We start from the raw sequence: 18,664 nt of genomic DNA, 5'->3' as shown, positions 1-18,664 counted from the left end.
TTTTGATTCAGTCAATAGGAAAAAATGAATATTCAGTTGAGAGAATAATAAAAGAAACAGTAAGATAGCACAACAGAAAGTAAAAATAAAAATTTAAGAAAAGATTTTAATCATATAAAAAGAAAAAAATAGTTTAAAGGAAAAATTTCTTCATAAAACTAAATATAAATAGTAGCCTGAAGGAAAATGTAACTCTTGATTTATAAAACAGATTTATAAAAACAGAACTACATGGGAATAGGGTATTGAAGAAAAACAAACTGGAAAATCATGAAGTAGAAATACCTCTATACAGAGGGTTAATACATCTAATCTAACATAGTCTACACATTCTTGATTTCAAGTAAAATAATTCCTCTACAGAACTAGTCTGATCTTGTTTATGAAGAAAACATGTGACCACAGCTCTGTGAGATTGTCCCTAAAAGTCTTATAAGCAGGCTGCTCAGATAAATAAAAAATCAGAATTAACATACAACTTATTTTACCTTTCTGAATTGATGATGTAGACCTGCATCTTGATCCTGTTATGCACTAGAATTGACCTACACAGTGAAGGAATACAATGGAGTTGTCAGTCAGGCAAGCTTACAGTCTAATTGCAGGCCTAGCACTTATTATTATGGAAACATGGGACAAAGAGTCAACCTCTATGAATTACACTGCTTAATAATTAAATAACAGGTTATAATAACACAGGCACTTTCAAAGTCAAGTGCCTGTGTTATTATAACCTGTTATTTAATTATTAATGATGACATTAATAAACAAGTGTTAGAAACAATTGTCTATCCCAGACTGGAACGCTCAAAAAACCTTTATTCCTTTTATTTTCATTCTCTAATCAGTTAGCATACCATCTTTTAAAATATATAAAATCCTACCTGCTTGAAGGGTCATCTGTGGAATTTCCATACCCTATTAAAGAAGAGAATAAAATGTATGTTTAATCAACAATAGAAAATATAAAACATGAAATGTGTATGTCTATGATTCTTTGTTACAGAGTATTTCTCTGGACCCCTATATGGAGATTTTCTATAATAGATACTAATTATATTTCTAATTGGCAATTAATGAATAAAGAATTCCTATGTCCCATACTTTGTACTTTTCAAATTCAAGGAAGAAACATAGGATTTATCCAAAATTTGATACCTAAAAGTAAACAGTTGGTCCCATGACTGTAATTTTAACTAAAAGTTGCAAGATGGACAGAAAACAATATTATTAGCAGATTAAGGAGTATAAAGAAAGTGTCAAATAGCATAATTTTTCTGGACTAATTGCATTACAAATAATTATTGAAAAATATTCTTATGTTTTTATGACAAACAACAGCTCCAGATAGAGGAAACACAACACAACAATTTTGAAATACTTTTCTTATTTATACAAAAATAATGTAAGATTTCAGGGAACAAAATTAAATTAACATAAAATATTTTTAGACAATATCATTTAAAATTATACATTTTCTACAATATTTGCTTAAATATGAATTCTAGACTATTAAGAAAGTAATTAAGAACAATATGAATGTAACATATATATATCTTTTATATCTATATCTATATCTATATCTATCTATATATATATATATCTTTTTAATTGCTCCTTTGCCATCAGAACTTTCTTATTCCTATTTATTTATTTTCACACCAGAAATTGAACCCTGGGAAGCTGAAACACTGAAAGATATCCCAGATCTTTTTTAAAATTTTGAGGTAGTGTCTTCCTGAGTTGCTTACAGTCTCAATAAGTTTCTGAGGCTTTAAACTTGCAATCCTCCCTGACTCAGCCTCCTGAGCTGCCAAGATTACAGGATTGCTGACACTGCACCCAGCATACTCTTATTTTTTGATATAAGCCATGAACACCAAGAAAAATTCACTTTCAGAAATCTTACCTGGGTTGATTTTTTCAGAATTTTTAGGTTCTGCTTTCATGTAGTGAAGAATTAATTCCCTATGTCTATGTATGAACAACTAATACAAATAGAATTTCAATATTGATATGAAAAACAAAAACCATATTCAATTCACAAAAATGTTTTACACAACATAGATACAATATCAGACTTTCTAATATGCAGTTCAAATTTTTATGTCCAGACCTTTTGTTAAATTGACAATTATTTGTAAATTGTTCTATTTTCTTTTGTATTTGAAATGAGATTTCACAATGATGCCCAATCTACTCTGGAATTCCTGAGCTTAAGCAATTCTCATGCCTCAGTCTCTCATATAGCTGGGGTGAACACATACATGCCAGTGCACCCATAAGCTTATATTAAGAAAAAAGAAAGTAAGGTGTAATGATCATGCATTGAGGGCAATAAAGTAAGTATACTAAATGATGATAGCTTGAACTCAGAAATTGTTATGTCCCTATAAGCAATAGCTCTTTCTTCTTGCACAATTAATTTCTCATAAGATTAAGGACTTTTTCCAAAAATAAGAGTTGGACCCTAATTTAAAATAATGCTGTAAATTTTAAGTCTAAGTGTATATTACCATGAAACCTCAGGGACTGGAATCAATAAGGGCATTTTTTAGTAAAAGTTAATCATCACCAGACTGCAGAGCAACACAGCAGCAACAGAACTGACAGAAACAAAAGCATTTTAAAAGTCTTCTCCCCTCTCCTTAGGCTTTAAGAAAATCCTCAGGAGTTTCAAGATGGCGGCCTAGGGGGTGGCTGCATTTCATGTTGCTCCAGGACTCAGGATTCAAAAGAGGAGATATTGAGACACTTGGGACCAACTCAAAGCAGCCGGGTGACTCTCACCCATTAGGAAGGCGTCCCGGATGGGACGGTGGTCCCGGAATGCAGGAAACTTTGTGAAGTAGAGCTGCCAGTGAGACATCCCTCCCCCCGCTGGAGCAGTGAACTCGGACAACTGGGAGCCCCGTAAAGGAGGCCGCTCAGCACAGCGCTGGGACTCGGAGCAACCACTGGGGCTCCGGTGGCTGCCCAGGGGAGGAGTGGTGAGGAGAGCTGTGTGGACTCAGGACACCGGGGCCTGCCCTGAGGAGGAGAAGGAGGAGCGTGGCCACTTGGATTTGGAGTGACTGCACCAGAGCTACAGGCGGTTACCAGAGGAGAAGCTCCGCGGCGAGCTGTTTGGACTCAGAACGACTGCTTCTGAACCCCGGGGCCTGCCCTGAGGACGAGGAGGAGGAAGAGGAGCATGGCCGCTTGGATTCAGAGTGACTACACCAGAGCTACAGGCGGTTGCCAAAGGAGGGGCTGCGTGGTGAGCTGTTTGGACTCAGACCACTTCTGAACACCAGGGACTGCCCGGAGGAGTGGGAGGAGGAGGAGGAGCTCGGCGGGTCATTTGGACTCGCAGTGACTGCATTAGCGCTCCAGGCAGCTGCTCAGAGGAGAAGGCGAGGGGTGAGTCGTTTGGATTTAAAGTGACAGCGCCTGAACACAGGGGGGCTGCCTGGAGGAGAAGCGTGGTGTGTCGCTTGGTCTTGAGTGGCCGCACCAGAGCTCCGGGCCGTTGCCCAGAGGACCCGTGCAGCGGGTCACGTGGATTCAGAGCCACTCAGAGCGACCACTCCTGAACACCCGGGGGGTTATCTGGAGAAGGAGGAGGAACAGGGAGGGTCACTTCAACTCGGAGTGATTGATTGCCCAGGGCTATGGGTGGTTGGTGGGAGGTGGAGGCACGCAGTGAGTTTCTTGGACTCCTAGTGACCACACCGGACTACTGGGCGGCTGTCTGGAGGAAGAGGCGTGTGGCGGGTCTCTGGGACTCAGAGCGATTGTACAGGGCCCCAGGTGGCTGCTCAGAGGAGGGGCCGCATAGCCAGGTAATTAGGTGCAGAGCAGGGTCCCAGGATCCAGGAGGCTTCTTGGTGGAAGAGCCGCACAGAGACAGGCTTAGGGCGGAGCGAAGGTTCCAGGCCTGGGGGCAGATTCTCTGAGGAGGGGCAGCATAAGGAGATTCATCTGCGAAGGGTGAGACTCCCAGGCCCAGGAGGTGGGGCCAGGCCCTTGGGAACTTTGCAGAGGAAGGCAGCCCAGCCCAGGCGGTAGCTGTAAATTGAGGGGAACCTCTAGGAGGGAACTGAACAGCAAGACCTCCCTACCGGGTGAGTCTTCCCTGCTGGGTGAGGTTTCCCCACAAGGACGGTAAAACCAGAGACTCAGGCCCAAACAGGCTTGCCTCAGCCCACAGCCCAGGTCCCATTTGGATGACCATTGGTCATCAAATGGAGGCACCTCTGCCCACTAGCAGGGATTATACCCCACCTGAAGGCCACCACTCCTAGAGAAGCAGCTTCCTTGTGGAGCACCGCATTATCAACTTCCTCCAAGACTTCAGCCTACTGAAGGCTAAGGGGGGATATATATAGAAATCTTCAGGGACATTGTAAATCAATAGATGAAATCTGCAATATCTCAGCGGTCCTCTGATACCTGAACAATATGAGAAAACAAGGAAAGAAAATGCTGCAAACAAATCTAGATGTTACATCAATAAAACCCAGTGACAGCATGGCAGAAGAAATGACAGAAAAGGAGTTCAGAATGTACATAATTAAAATGATCAGAGAAGCAAACGATGAGATGAAAGAGCAAATGCAAGCATTGATTGTTCGCACCAATCGACAGTTAAAAGAGAAAATACAGGAAGCAAAAGATCATTTCAATAAAGAATTAGAGATATTGAAAAAAAACCAAACAGAAATCCTTGACATGAAGGAAACAATAAACCAAATTTAGAACTCCATAGAAAGCATAACCAATAGGATAGAACACCTGGAAGATAGAACCTCAGACATTGAAGACAAAATATTTAACCTTGAAAACAAAGTTGAACAAACAGAGAAGATGGTAAGAAATCAGGAACAGAATCTACAAGAACTATGGGATATCATGAAAAGGCCAAATTTAAGAATTATTGGGATTGAGGAAGGCCTAGAGAAACAAGCCAAAGGAATGAACAACCTATTCAATGAAATAATATCAGAAAATTTCCCAAATCTGAAGAATGAAATGGAAAATCAAGTTCAAGAGGCTTATAGGACTCCAAATACACAAAATTACAACAGACCCACACCAAGGCACATTATAATGAAAATACCTAACATACAAAATAAAGACAGAATTTTAAAGGCTGTGAGAGAAAAGAACCAAATTACATTCAGGGGGAAACCAATACGGATATCAGCCGATTTTTCAATCCAGACCCTAAAAGCTAGAAGGGCCTGGAACAACATTTTTCAAGCCCTGAAAGAAAATGGATGCCAACCAAGAATCTTATACCCAGCAAAACTTATCTTCAAATTTGACGATGAAATAAAATCCTTCCATGATAAACAAAAGCTAAAAGAATTTACAAAAAGAAAGCCTGCATTACAGAACATTCTCATCAAAATATTCCATGAGGAAGAGATGAAAAACAAAGAAGCAAATCAGCAAAGGGAGGAATTATCCTAAAGGAATTGTCAAATAAAGGAGGAAACAAGTTGTGCCAAACAAATAAATAAATAAAATTTTAAAAATGAACCAAATGACTGGGAAACCAAATCATATCTCTATAATAACCCTGAATATTAATGGCCTGAATTCATCAATCAAAAGACATAGACTGGCAGATTGGATAAAAAAGAAAGATCCAACATTATGTTGCCTGCAAGAGACTCACCTCATAGAAAAAGATACTCATAGACTAAAGGTGAAAGGATGGGGAAAAACATACCATGCACATGGACTCAGCAAAAAAGATGGAGTATCCATCCTCATTTCCGATAATGTGGACTTCAAGCCAAAGTTAGTCAGAAGGGATAAAGAAGGTCATTTCATACTGCTTAAGGGAAGCATAAATCAGCAAGATATAACAATCATAAGCATCTATGCCCCAAACAGTGGCTCATCCATGTATGTCAAACAAATCCTTCTCAATTTCAGAAACCAAATAGACCATAACACAATAATACTAGGTGATTTTAACACGCCTCTCTCACCACTGGACAGATCTTCCAGACAAAAATTGAACAAAGAAACCATACATTTCAATAACACAATCAATAATTTAGACTTAACGGACATTTATAGAATATACCATCCAACCAAGAGCGAATACACTTTCTTCTCAGCAGCACATGGATCCTTCTCTAAAATAGACCATATATTATGCCACAAAGCTAATGTTAGCAAATACAAGAAGATAGAAACACTAGCATGTATTCTATCAGACCATAATGGATTGAAGTTAGAAATAAATGAAAGAGTAAATCACAGAAACTATTCCAACAGCTGGAGATTAAACAATATGCTATTATATGATGAATGGATAAAAGAAGATATTAGGAAGGAAATTTAAAAATTCTTAGAGGTAAATGAGAACAAAGAAACATCATATCAAAATCTCTGGGACACTATGAAAGCAGTACTTAGAGGGAAATTTATTTCATGGAGCGCATTTAATAAAAGAAGTAAAACTCAACAAATAAACGACCTAACACTACAGCTCAAAGCCCTAGAAAAAGTACAGAACAGCACCAAAAGCAGTAGAAGACCGGAAATAGTTAAACTCAGAACTGAAATCAATGAAATTGAAACAAAAGAAACAATACAAAAAATTGACAAAATAAATAGTTGGTTCTTCGAAAAAATAAACAAAATTGATAAACCTTTAGCCACACTAACAAAGAGAAGACGAGAGAAAACCCAAATCACTAAAATTCGGAATGAACAAGGAAATATCACAACAGACAGGATTGAAATACAAAACATAATTAGAAGCTACTTTGAAAATCTATACTCCAACAAAATAGAAAATTTTGAAGGCATCAACAGGTTTCTAGAGACATATGAATTGCCTAAACTGAACAAGGAGGACATACACAATTTAAATAGACCAATTTCAAGTACTGAAATAGAGGAAGTCATCAAAAGCCTACCAACAAAGAAAAGTCCGGGACCAGATGGGTTCTCAGCCGAGTTCTACAAAACCTTTAAAGAAGAGCTCATTCCAATACTTCTCAAAGTATTCCATAAAATAGAAGAGGAGGGAACCCTCCCAAACTCATTCTATGAAGCCAATATCACCCTGATACCTAAACCAGACAGAGACTCATCAAGGAAAGAAAATTTCAGACCAATATCCTTAATGAACATCGATGCAAAAATTCTCAACAAAATTTTAGCAAATCGCATATAAAAACATATTAAAAAGATAGTGCACCCTGATCAAGTGGGTTTCATCCCAGGGATGCAAGGTTGGTTCAACATCAGGAAATCAATAAACGTAATTCAACACATTAATAGACTTAAAGTCAAGAATCACATGATTATTTCAATAGATGCAGAAAAAGCATTTGATAAAATACAGCACCCCTTCATGCTCAAAACACTAGAAAAAATTGGGATAGTGGGAACATTCCTTAACATTGTAAAGGCCATTTATGCTAAGCCCATGGCTAATATCATTCTAAATGGTGAAAAACTGAAAGCATTCCCCCTAAAAACTGGAACAAGGCAGGGATGCCCTCTTTCACCACTTCTATTCAACATTGTTCTTGAGACTCTGGACAGAGCAATTAGACAAAACAAAGAGATTAAAGGCATATGAATTGGGAAAGAAGAACTCAAACTATCCCTGTTCGCTGATGACATGATTATATATTTAGAGGAACCTGGAAATTCCACCAGAAAACTCTTAGAACTCATACGTGAATTCAGTAAAGTAGCAGGTTACAAGATCAATGCCCATAAATCCAACGCATTTTTATACATAAGTGATGAATCTTCAGAAAGAGAAATTAGGAAAACTACCCCATTCACAATAGCCTCGAAAAAAATAAAATACTTGGGAATCAATCTCACAAAAGAGGTGAAAGACCTCTACAATGAGAACTATACAACACTAAAGAAAGAAATTAAAGAACACCTTAGAAGATGGAAAGATCTTCCATGTTCTTGGATAGGAAGAATTAATATTGTCAAAATGGCCATACTACCTAAAGTGCTATACAAATTCAATGCAATTCCAATTAAAATCCCAATGATGTAACTTACAGAAATAGAGCAAGCAATTATGAAATTCATCTGGAAGAATAAGAAACCCAGAATAGCTAAAGCAATCCTTAGCAGGAAGAGTGAAACAGGGGGTATTGCAATACCAGATCTTCAACTCTACTACAAAGCAATAGTAACAAAAACAGCATGGTATTGGTACCAAAATAGAAAGGTAGATCAATGGTATAGAATAGAGGACACGGACACAAACCCAAATAAATACCATTTTCTCATACTAGACAAAGGTGCCAAAAATATGCAATGGAGAAAAGATAGCCTCTTCAACAAATGGTGCTGGGAGAATTGGAAATCCATATGCAACAGAATGAAACTAAACCCATATCTCTCACCATGCACGAAACTAAACCCAAAATGGATTGAGGACCTCGGAATCAGACCAGAGACCCTGCAGATTATAGAAGAAAAAGTAGGTCTAAATCTTCACCTTGTTGGTCTAGGATCAGACTTCCTTAACAGGACTCCCATAGCACAAGAAATAGAAGCTAGTATCAACCACTGGGATAGATTCAAACTAAAAAGCTTTCTCTCAGCAAAGGAAACTATCAGCAATGCGAAGAAAGAGCCTACAGAATGGGAGAATATCTTTGCCAATCATACTTCAGATAGAGCACTAATCTCCAGAATATATAAAGAACTCAAAAAACTTTACTCCAAGAATTCAAATAATCCAGTCGACAAATGGGCTAAGGAAATGAATAGACACTTCACAGAAGAAGATCTATAAGCAATCAACAAACATATGGAAAAATGTTCAACATCTCTAGTAATAAGAGAAATGCAAATCAAAACCACCCTAAGATTCCATCTTACCCCAATTAGAATGGCGATTATCAAGAATACAAGCAACAACAGGTGTTGGCGAGGATGTGGGGAGAAAGGTACACTCATACATTGCTGGTGGGGCTGCAAATTAGTGCAGCCACTCTGGAAAGCAGTGTGGAGATTCCTTAGAAAACTTGGAATGGACCCTCCATTTGACCCAGCTATCCCACTCCTTGGCCTATACCCAAAGGACTTAAAATCAGCATACTACAGAGATACAGCCACATCAATGTTCATAGCTGCTCAATTCACAATAGCCAGACTGTGGAACCAACCTAGATGCCCTTCAATTGATGAGTGGATAAAGAAACTGTGGTATATATATACACTGGAATATTACTCAGCCATAAAGAATGATAAAATTATTGCATTTGCAGGCAAATGGATGAAATTGGAGAATATCATGCTAAGTGAGATAAGCCAATCTCAAAAAGCCAAAGGACGAATGATATCGCTAATAAGTGGAGGATAACACATAATGGGGGGGAGGGAAGAGTTAGTGTTAGGGTTAGAGTTAGGATTAGGGAGGGGGGCAAGTATGGAGGAAGGAAGTACTGTATAGAGGGTAAAGAGTGGTGGGAGGGGTGGGGAGAAGGGAAAAATAACAGAATGAATCAAACAACATTACTCTATGTAAATTTATGATTACACAAATGGTATGCCTTTACGCCATGTACAAACAGAGAAACAACATGTATCCCATTTGTTTACAATAAAAAAAAATAAATAAAACACACAAAAAAAATAAATAAAAAAATAATAAATAAAATAAAAAATAAAATAAAACAAAAAAAATAATAAAATAGACCATATATTATGCCACAAAGCTAACGTTAGTAAATACAAGAAGATAGAGACACTACCTTGTATTCTATTAGATCATAATGGATTGAAATTAGCAATAAATGAAAAAATAAAAAACAGAAACTACTCCAACACCTGGAGATTAAACAATATGCTATTACATGATGAATGGAAAACAGAAGATATTAGGAAGGAAATTAAAAAAATTCTTAGAGGTAAATGAGAACAAAGAAACATCATATCAAAATCTCTGGGACACTATGAAAGCAGAACTTAGAGGAAAATTTATTTCATGGAGTGCATTCAATAAAAGAAGTAAAACTCAACAAATAAATGACCTAACACTACAACTCAAAGCCCTAGAAAAAGAAGAACAGACCAACAACAAAAGTAGTAGAAGAGAGGAAATAAACTCAGAGCTGAAATCAACAAAATTGAAACAAAAGAAACAATACAAAAAATTGACAAAATAAACAGTTGGTTCTTTGAAAAAATAAACAAAATTGATAAACCATTAACCACTCTAATAAAGAGAAGACGAGAGAAAACCCAAATCACTAAAATTGGGAATGAACAAGGAAATATAACAACAGACACGATTGAAATACAAAACATAATTAGAAGCTATTTTGAAAATCTATATTCCAACAAAATAGAAAATTTTGAAGACATCAACATGTTTCTAGAGACATATGAATTACCTAAACTGAACGAGGAGGACATACACAATTTAAATAGACCAATTTCAAGTAATGAAGTAGAAGAGGTCATCATAATCCTACCAACAAAGAACAGTCCAGGACCAGATGGGTTCTCAGCCGAGTTCTACAAGCCTTTAAAGAAGAGCTCATTTTAATACTTCTCAAAGTATTCCATGAAATAGAAGAGGAGGAAACCCTCCCAAACTCATTCTATGAAGCCAATATTATCTTGATACCCAACCCGACAGAGACACATTGAGGAAAGAAAATTTCAGACCAAAATCATTAATGAACATTGATGCAAAAATTCTCAACAAAATTTTTAGCAAATCGCATACAAAAACATATTAAAAAGATAGTGCACTATGATCAAGTGGGTTTCATCCCAGGGATGCAAGGTTGGTTCAACATCGGGAAATCAATAAGTGTCATTCACCATATCAATAGACTTAAAGTCAAGAATCACATGATTATTTCAATAGATGAAGAAAAAGCATTTGATAAAATACAGCACCCCTTCATGCTCAAAACACTAGAAAAAATAGGGATAGTGGGAACATTCCTTAACATTATGAAGGCCATCTATGCTAAGCCCATGGCTAATATCATTCTAAATGGAGAAAAACTGAAAGCATTCCCCCTAAAAACTGGTACAAGACAGGGTTGCCCCCTTTCACCACTTCTATTCAACATCATCCTTGAAACGCTAGCCAGAGCAATTGGACAGACCAAAGAAATTAAAGGAATATGAATAGGAAAAGAAGAACTCAAACTATTCCTATTTGCTGATGATATGATTATATACTTAGAGGAACCAGAAAATTCGAGCAGAAAACTTTTAGAACTCATAAGTGAATTCAGTAAAGTAGCAGGTTACAAGATCAATGCTCATAAATCCAATGCATTTTTATACATAAGTGATGAATCCTCAGAAAGAGAAATTATGAAATCTACCCCATTCACAATAGCATCAAAAAAAAAATACTTGGGAATCAATCTCACAAAAGAGGTGAAAGACCTCTACAATGAGAACTACAGAACACTAAAGAAAGAAATTAAAGAAAACCTTAGAAGATGGAAAGATCTCCCATGTTCTTGGATAGGCAGAATTAATATTGTCAAAATGGCCATACTACCAAAAGTGCTATACAGATTCAATGCAATTCCAATTAAAATCCCAATGAAGGACCTTACAGAAATAGAGCAAGCAATCATGAAATTCATCTGAAAGAATAAGAAACCCAGAATAGCTAAAGCAATCCTTCGCAGGGAAAATGAAGCAGGGGGTATCGCAATACCCAAACTTCAACCTTACTACAAAGCAATAGTAAGAAAGGCAGCATGGTATTGGTACCAAAATAGACAGGTAGACCAATGGTTACAGAATAGAGGACATGGACACAAACCCAAATAAATGCAATTTTCTCATACTAGACAAAGGTGCCAAAAATAATCAATGGAGAAAAGATAGCCTCTTCAACAAATGGTGCTGGGAAAATTGGAAATCCATATGCAACAGAATGAAACTAAACCCATATCTCTCACCCTGTACAAAACTCAACTCGAAATGGATTGAGGACCTTGGAATCAGACCAGAGACCCTGCAGATTATAGAAGAAAATGTAGGTTCAGATCTTCAACATGTCGGCCTAGGACCAGACTTCCTCATCAGGACTCCCATAGCACAATAATCAATAACTGGGATAGATTCAAACTAAAAAGCTTTCTCTCAGCAAAAGAAACTATCAGCAATGTGAAGAAAGATCCTTCAGAGTGGGAGAATATATTTGCCAATCATACTTCAGATAGAGCACTAATCTCCAGAATCTATAAGAACTCAAAAAACTCTACACCAAGAATACAAATAATCCAATCAACAAATGAGCTAAGGAAATGAACAGACACTTCACAGAAGAAGATGTACAAGCAAACAACAAACATATGAAAAAAATGTTCAACATCTCTAGTAATAAGAGAAATTCAAAGCAAAACCATCCTAAGATTCCATCTCACCCCAATTAGAATGACGATTATGAAAAATACAAGCAATAACAGGTGTTGGCGAGAATGTGAGGAGAAAGGTACACTCATACATTGCTGGTGGGGCTGCAAATTAGTGCAGCCACTCTGGAAAGCAGTGTGGAAATTCCTTAGAAAACTTGGAATGGAACCACCATTTGACCCAGCTATCCCACTCCTTGGTCTATATCCAAATGACTTAAAATCAGCATACTACAGAGATACAGCCACATCAATATTCATAGCTGCTCAATTCACAATAGTCAGATTGTGGAACCAACCTAGATGTCCTTCAATTAATGAATGGATAAAGAAACTGGTATATGTATGTATATAAAATGGAATATTAATCTGCCATAATGAATGATAAAATTATGACATTTGCAGGCAAATGGATGAAATTGGAGACTATTATTCTAAGTGATATAAGCCAGTCTCAAAAAACTGAAGGACCTATTATCTCGTTGATAAGTGGATGATGACACATAAGGGGGGGGTTTAGAGGGGTTAGTGTTAGGGTTAGGGTTAGGGTTAGGGAGGGGGGCAAGAATGGAGGAAGAAAGGACTGTATAGAGAGAAAGAAGGGTGGGAAGGGTGGGGAGAAGGGAAAAAATAATAGAATGAATCAAACAACATTACCATATGTAAATTTATGATTATACAAATGGTATGCCTTTAACCTATGTACAAACAGACAAACAACATGTGTCCCATTTGTTTACAATAAAAAAATAAAAATAAGAACCCAAAAAATAAAAGAAATGGAACTCTGTTAAAGACTAAAACTGCACGGTTGTTCCTTAAAACCATAGAAAAACACTGTCCCTGGTTCCTAGAAGAGGGACTCCTTAATATTCCCCAGTGGGAGCATTTAGGAGAGGACCTACGTAGAAGAAATGAAAAAACACCTCTCCCTCTTGGGATTTTGTCTCTTTGGGCATTAGTATGACCCTGTCTGATATCTCAAAAACCTAAAATTCAAGAACAGCTAAGAGAAGGGGAAGAGACACAAGAATCTGTAAAAGAGAAACAATCGAGTCGAGCTTCTAAAAGAGGAAATAGATGTTCAGACTCAGAACAGGGAAATGACTCTGAGGAAGAAGAACTATCTGGGAGAGAGCTGGAAAAGAAATTTTCTCAGTGGCATTTAGCCCCTAACATGCCACACCCTCCGGCATATAATCCAGATCACCACTGTTTTCCAAGTTGTAGCGGCACATGTACTTGCTGCACGGGGTGGCCCCCAGACAGTGGGCTGATATAGAATCTCAATTAGTGTTCCCAATATTCTCAGTATTTGAAGATCAAAACAATAATAGATATCATCAAATATTAAATATAAAATTAGTAAAACAATTAAAAGAGGCAGTTATGTTTTATGGAGTACAAACTGCATTTACCATTTCTTTATTAGAGAATCTTGCAAGTCAAAAATCTTACTCCGACTGATTGGGGTAATTTAACAAAAGTATGTTTATCTGGGGGACAATATCTTATGTGGAAGGTGGCTAGCCAGGAGTTATTTTCTAATATTGCCCGACATAATGCAGTTGTGGGCAATCCTCAATGGGATCTAGACATGCTGACAGACCAAGGACCATATGAAGGGCAAGGTAATCAGATTAATTTCCACCCCAGTGTATATAAACAAATTAGTGCTGCTGCCACCAGAGCTTGGAAAATGCTGTCAGGTGCTGGCGATCTTCAAGGACAGTTATCTAAGTTTATTCAAGGCAATAATAAACCCTATGCCAATTTTGTAGACAGATTGAATCAAACAGCAGGATGCATATTTGGAGATGTAGACCAGGTTATGCCTTTAATCAAACAACTTGCATATGGAGCAAGCAAATAAGTGGTGTAAAGAAGCCATAAGACCTTGGAAAAACAAAGACGTTGGAGCCTACTTAAGGGCTTGTAGGCATATTAATGAGGTTTTTATTCAAGGTCAGGTGATGACTACAGTGCTTGCACAGGGTCTTAGAGGAAATGCCAACTCCTGCCCAGGACAACAGTGTTATTGGTGTAAACAATATGGACACATTAAAAAAAAAAAAAAAACTGCCCCCAGGGTCCTGTGCCAAAATTATGTCCTCGATGTAAAAATGGGAAACACTGGGCAAGTGACTGTAAATCAATTAGAGACAAAGATGGTAACCCTTTACCTCCAAAAACTGGGAATCAGGGCCCCCAGCCTCGGGTCTCACAAATATATGGGGCTATCCAGTCCGTGCATTGGACCCATTTCCCCTTGACTCCCCAGTTACACAAACAAAAGGAAGCACCAGATTGGACCTCTGTGCCTCCGCCAGAGCAGTATTAACTCCAGAGATGGGAGTACAAACAATACCAACTTCAGTTGTCAGCCCATTACCTAAAGGAACAGTGGGACTAATTCTGGGGAGGAGTTCTTCTGCTTTAAAAGGATTCAATATTGTTCCTGGAGTTATAGACCATGATTTTACAGGAGAAATAAAAATCCTTGCTTCTTCACCAAGAGGTGTAGAAGTAATAGCTCAGGGTGATCGCATAGGACAATTGTTGGTCTTACCCAGCTGCCATGATCAATATCCATCAAAGAATATTATTAGGGGAAATAAAGGATTAGGTTCTACTGACCAAAATATGGTCATGTTAACCTTGGATTTAAAAGACAGACCTATGACAAAGTTAGTGATAGAAGGCAAAAGTTTTGAGGGTTTATTAGACACTGGGGCTGACAAAAGTTTTATCAAAATTACAGATTGGCCCAAAGCCTGGCCACTTCAACAGGCAGATCAAACTTTAAGGGGATTGGGTATAGCTTCCAATCCTAACAAAAACACAGCCATATTAAAATGGAAGGATGAAGAAGGTCATAGTGGTACCATCCAACCTTATGTCCTCGAACGTCTTCCGGTAAACTTGTGGGGGAGAGATATCATGGAACAAATGGATTTACATCTCACATCTGAGATCCCATAAAGTAATCCAAAAGCTAATCAAGTGATGTTAACCCAAGGACACATATGGGGAAAAGGTCTTGGGAAAAATAGTCGAGGACCTATTTCACCCATTTTAGTTACTCCAAATCAAGATAAGAAGGGATTGGACTTTCATTAGGGGCCACTGAAGCAATTGAAATAACATGGAAATCTGATAAACCTGTCTGGGTCGCTCAGTGGCCCCTCTCAAAAGACAAATTAGAAGCGGCCCAACAATTGGTTAAGGAACAACTCAGAGGTTGGACAAATCAAACCATCCACCTCTCCTTTCAACACACCAATAATCATAATAAAAAAGAAATCAGGAAAATGGAGACTATTGCATTACCTAGGAGCAGTAAATTCTATAATGGAGCCCATGGGACCTGTTCAATTAGGATTACCTACTTTATCGACTAACCCAGTTAATTGGCCCTCCATTGTAATTGACATAAAAGATTGCTTTTTTTTTTCATTCTGTTACATCCCTCAGACACCAAAAGGTTTGCATTTACTGTGCCCTCACTTAATAACAGTTCTCCTAATAAAAGATGAATGGATAGTTCTCCCACAAGGCATGGTCAATAGTCCCACTATGTGTCAAATATATGTAAACAAGGCTATAGAACCCATATGCCTAGCAAACCCTCACTTTCTAATCTATCATTATATGGATGATGTTTTGTTAAGTCATAAAGAAAAAAACTGTCTTGGAAAATTGTTATAGTTCCTTAATAAAGTCACTAAAAATGTGGGGCTTACATATTGCTATTGATAAGGCACAAATGACAGACACCAAAAACTTCCTGGGATCTATCATAAATGCAATTATGGTTAAACCCACAAAAATTAGCATTCAAGTAGAACAACTTGAGACTTTGAATGACTTTCAAAAGCTATTAGGTGATATTAACTGGATTAGACCTTACCTTCACTTACCCACCTCAAGTTTGAGCACCTTGTTTGACACTCTTAAAGGTGATTCTGATCCCCTCTAAGTGGGTGCTTACCCCTAAGGCTCAAACAGCTACAGAAAAGGCTCATCTTGATCGTATTGACCTAACTAAGCCTTTATCATTCATTGTCTTGGCCACAAATAAGTTACCCACAGGAGTGTTTTGGCAAAAGGGTCCTATTCTATGGGTTCACATGAATTATGCCCCTAGAAAGGTCTTATCCTTGTTTACTGAATCTGTGGCAGAATTAATCCTTAAGGCATTAAAAGTATCCCTTTCCACCTTTGGGTCACATCCCTTGACAATAACTGCTCCTTATACTACTGACCAGATACAATATCTTATTAATAATTCAAATTCATGGGCTATGGTCTTTACTAGTACTTCTGCTATGTTTACAATCATTTGCCATCTGATCCTCTTCTCCAATTTTGGAGTCAACATCCTATAATTTTCCCCAAAGTCACCCAAAAAGAGCCTATTATAGGAGCTACCCTTATATTTACTGATAGATCAAAAAATGGTATGGGTGCTATTACTATACATAATGTTACAGAAACATTGCTGTTTAATACTCTATCTGCACAACAAACAGAACTATTATTAGTAGTAGGAGTATTCAAAGCCCACCATGAGCCTTGTTGTCTGATAGCAAATATGTTGTTAATGCTATGCAAAATTTAGAATTAACTGGTCTGATCTCTCTCACCTCCACTATTACTAAATATTTACAATCCTTACAAAAACTTATTTGGGACAGAAAAAATCCTTTATTCATTGGGCATGTTTGGGCTCATCCTGGCCTTCCAAGTCCTATAAGTTTACACAATGATTTAACACCAGAGACTCACATATCTTTGATGTGCTTGAAAATGCAAAAACTTTTCATTCCAAATTTCATGTAAATGCTTTTACTCTATGTACACGCTATAAAATTACTAAGGCAACAGCTCAGGACATAGTCAAGCTTTGTGCTAAATGTGTTACACTTATTCCTAACCCCTAATTAGGAGTAAATCCAAATGTGCTTCAGCCCAATAATGTTTGGCAAATGTATGTAACTCATCATTCAGAATTTGGAAAAATACAATTCATCCATGTGTCAATAGATAGCTTTCAGGATTTATTATGGCCTCTGCTCACTCTGGAGAAAAAAACCAAAGGAGTGATAACACACTGTTTACATTCTTTCTCTATCCTAGTGGTCCCCAAACAAATTAAAACAGATAATGGTCCTGGATATGCGTCCCAGGACTTTAAGCAATTTTGTTCCACCATCTTTGGTATTCAACATATCACAGGTATTCCCTATAATCCTACTGGGCAGAGAATTGTTGAGCGTGCCCATTTAACACTTAAAAACATGCTTTATAAACAAAAAGGGGGAATGAGGCATCATACAGATCTCCAAAAGACAAATTATCTGTTGTCTTGTTAATTTTAAATTTTTTAAATCTCAATTCTGAGGGCCAATTGGCTGCTGACTGTCATTCAGAGCCTAATAAAAAGCATCTACCTCAAGTGCTCTGGAAGGACATTCTATCAGGACAATGGAAAAGCCTGGATCTGGATCCGAGTGTCTGTGTTTTCCCACAGGATGCACAATTGCCAATTTGGGTGCCTAAAGATTAGTCAAGGCTTCCTCAATAGAAAACCAAGAACAACAAGAAGATGTGGAATTTCCTTCAACTGCTGTTGTTGATGATCCCTCACCATGTTAATGGAGGAGCCGTGCATTACCTACGGGAGATAGTAAAGATGTGGCCTTGCCTTTTGCCCCTTACTAACTCTTTCAATTTATATCCTCCTATTCTTACCAATAATTCCACATTAGGGTTACCTACTGTTACATGCCCAAAGCTATTAATAATAAGACCTATTTTCATATCCATTGGTATGGCCATTGCCAGTCCTTCAAAAAGCCTATTACTTTGGCCTCCTTTATGGGGGGCTTGTCAGCACCTAGGACCTAATAAAAAGGTCTCCAGTAATCTGGCTTTTGGATCTTGGTATTTACCTAATCCAATATATATCACATCTTAAAGTACAAAAGATTTTATAGAAAATTTGGAATATAAAGGCAATTTCAACCCCTTATCCATCTGGTCCTTATGTGGACCTAAGGCATGTATGGATATAAGCCCCCCAGCTTTTGTAAAAGGAGGGTCTGTAAGTAAAGGAAAGTGCACTGATCAAAAGGTTAATGGAGTTGATACTGAAATATGTAGAGAGAGTAAAATGATTGTTTTTTCATATACTCCTGTGTGCTTAGAATTCCTTTTGATGACTTTTAATGAGAACTTCTCTAGACAGTTATTTTCACAGATGAACAACAATG

Source organism: Sciurus vulgaris (assembly GCF_902686455.1).
Source record: "Sciurus vulgaris genome assembly, contig: HiC_scaffold_616_arrow_ctg1, whole genome shotgun sequence".
Taxonomy (NCBI): Eukaryota; Metazoa; Chordata; class Mammalia; order Rodentia; family Sciuridae; genus Sciurus; species Sciurus vulgaris.
Note: the sequence above shows the minus strand (reverse complement) of the source record.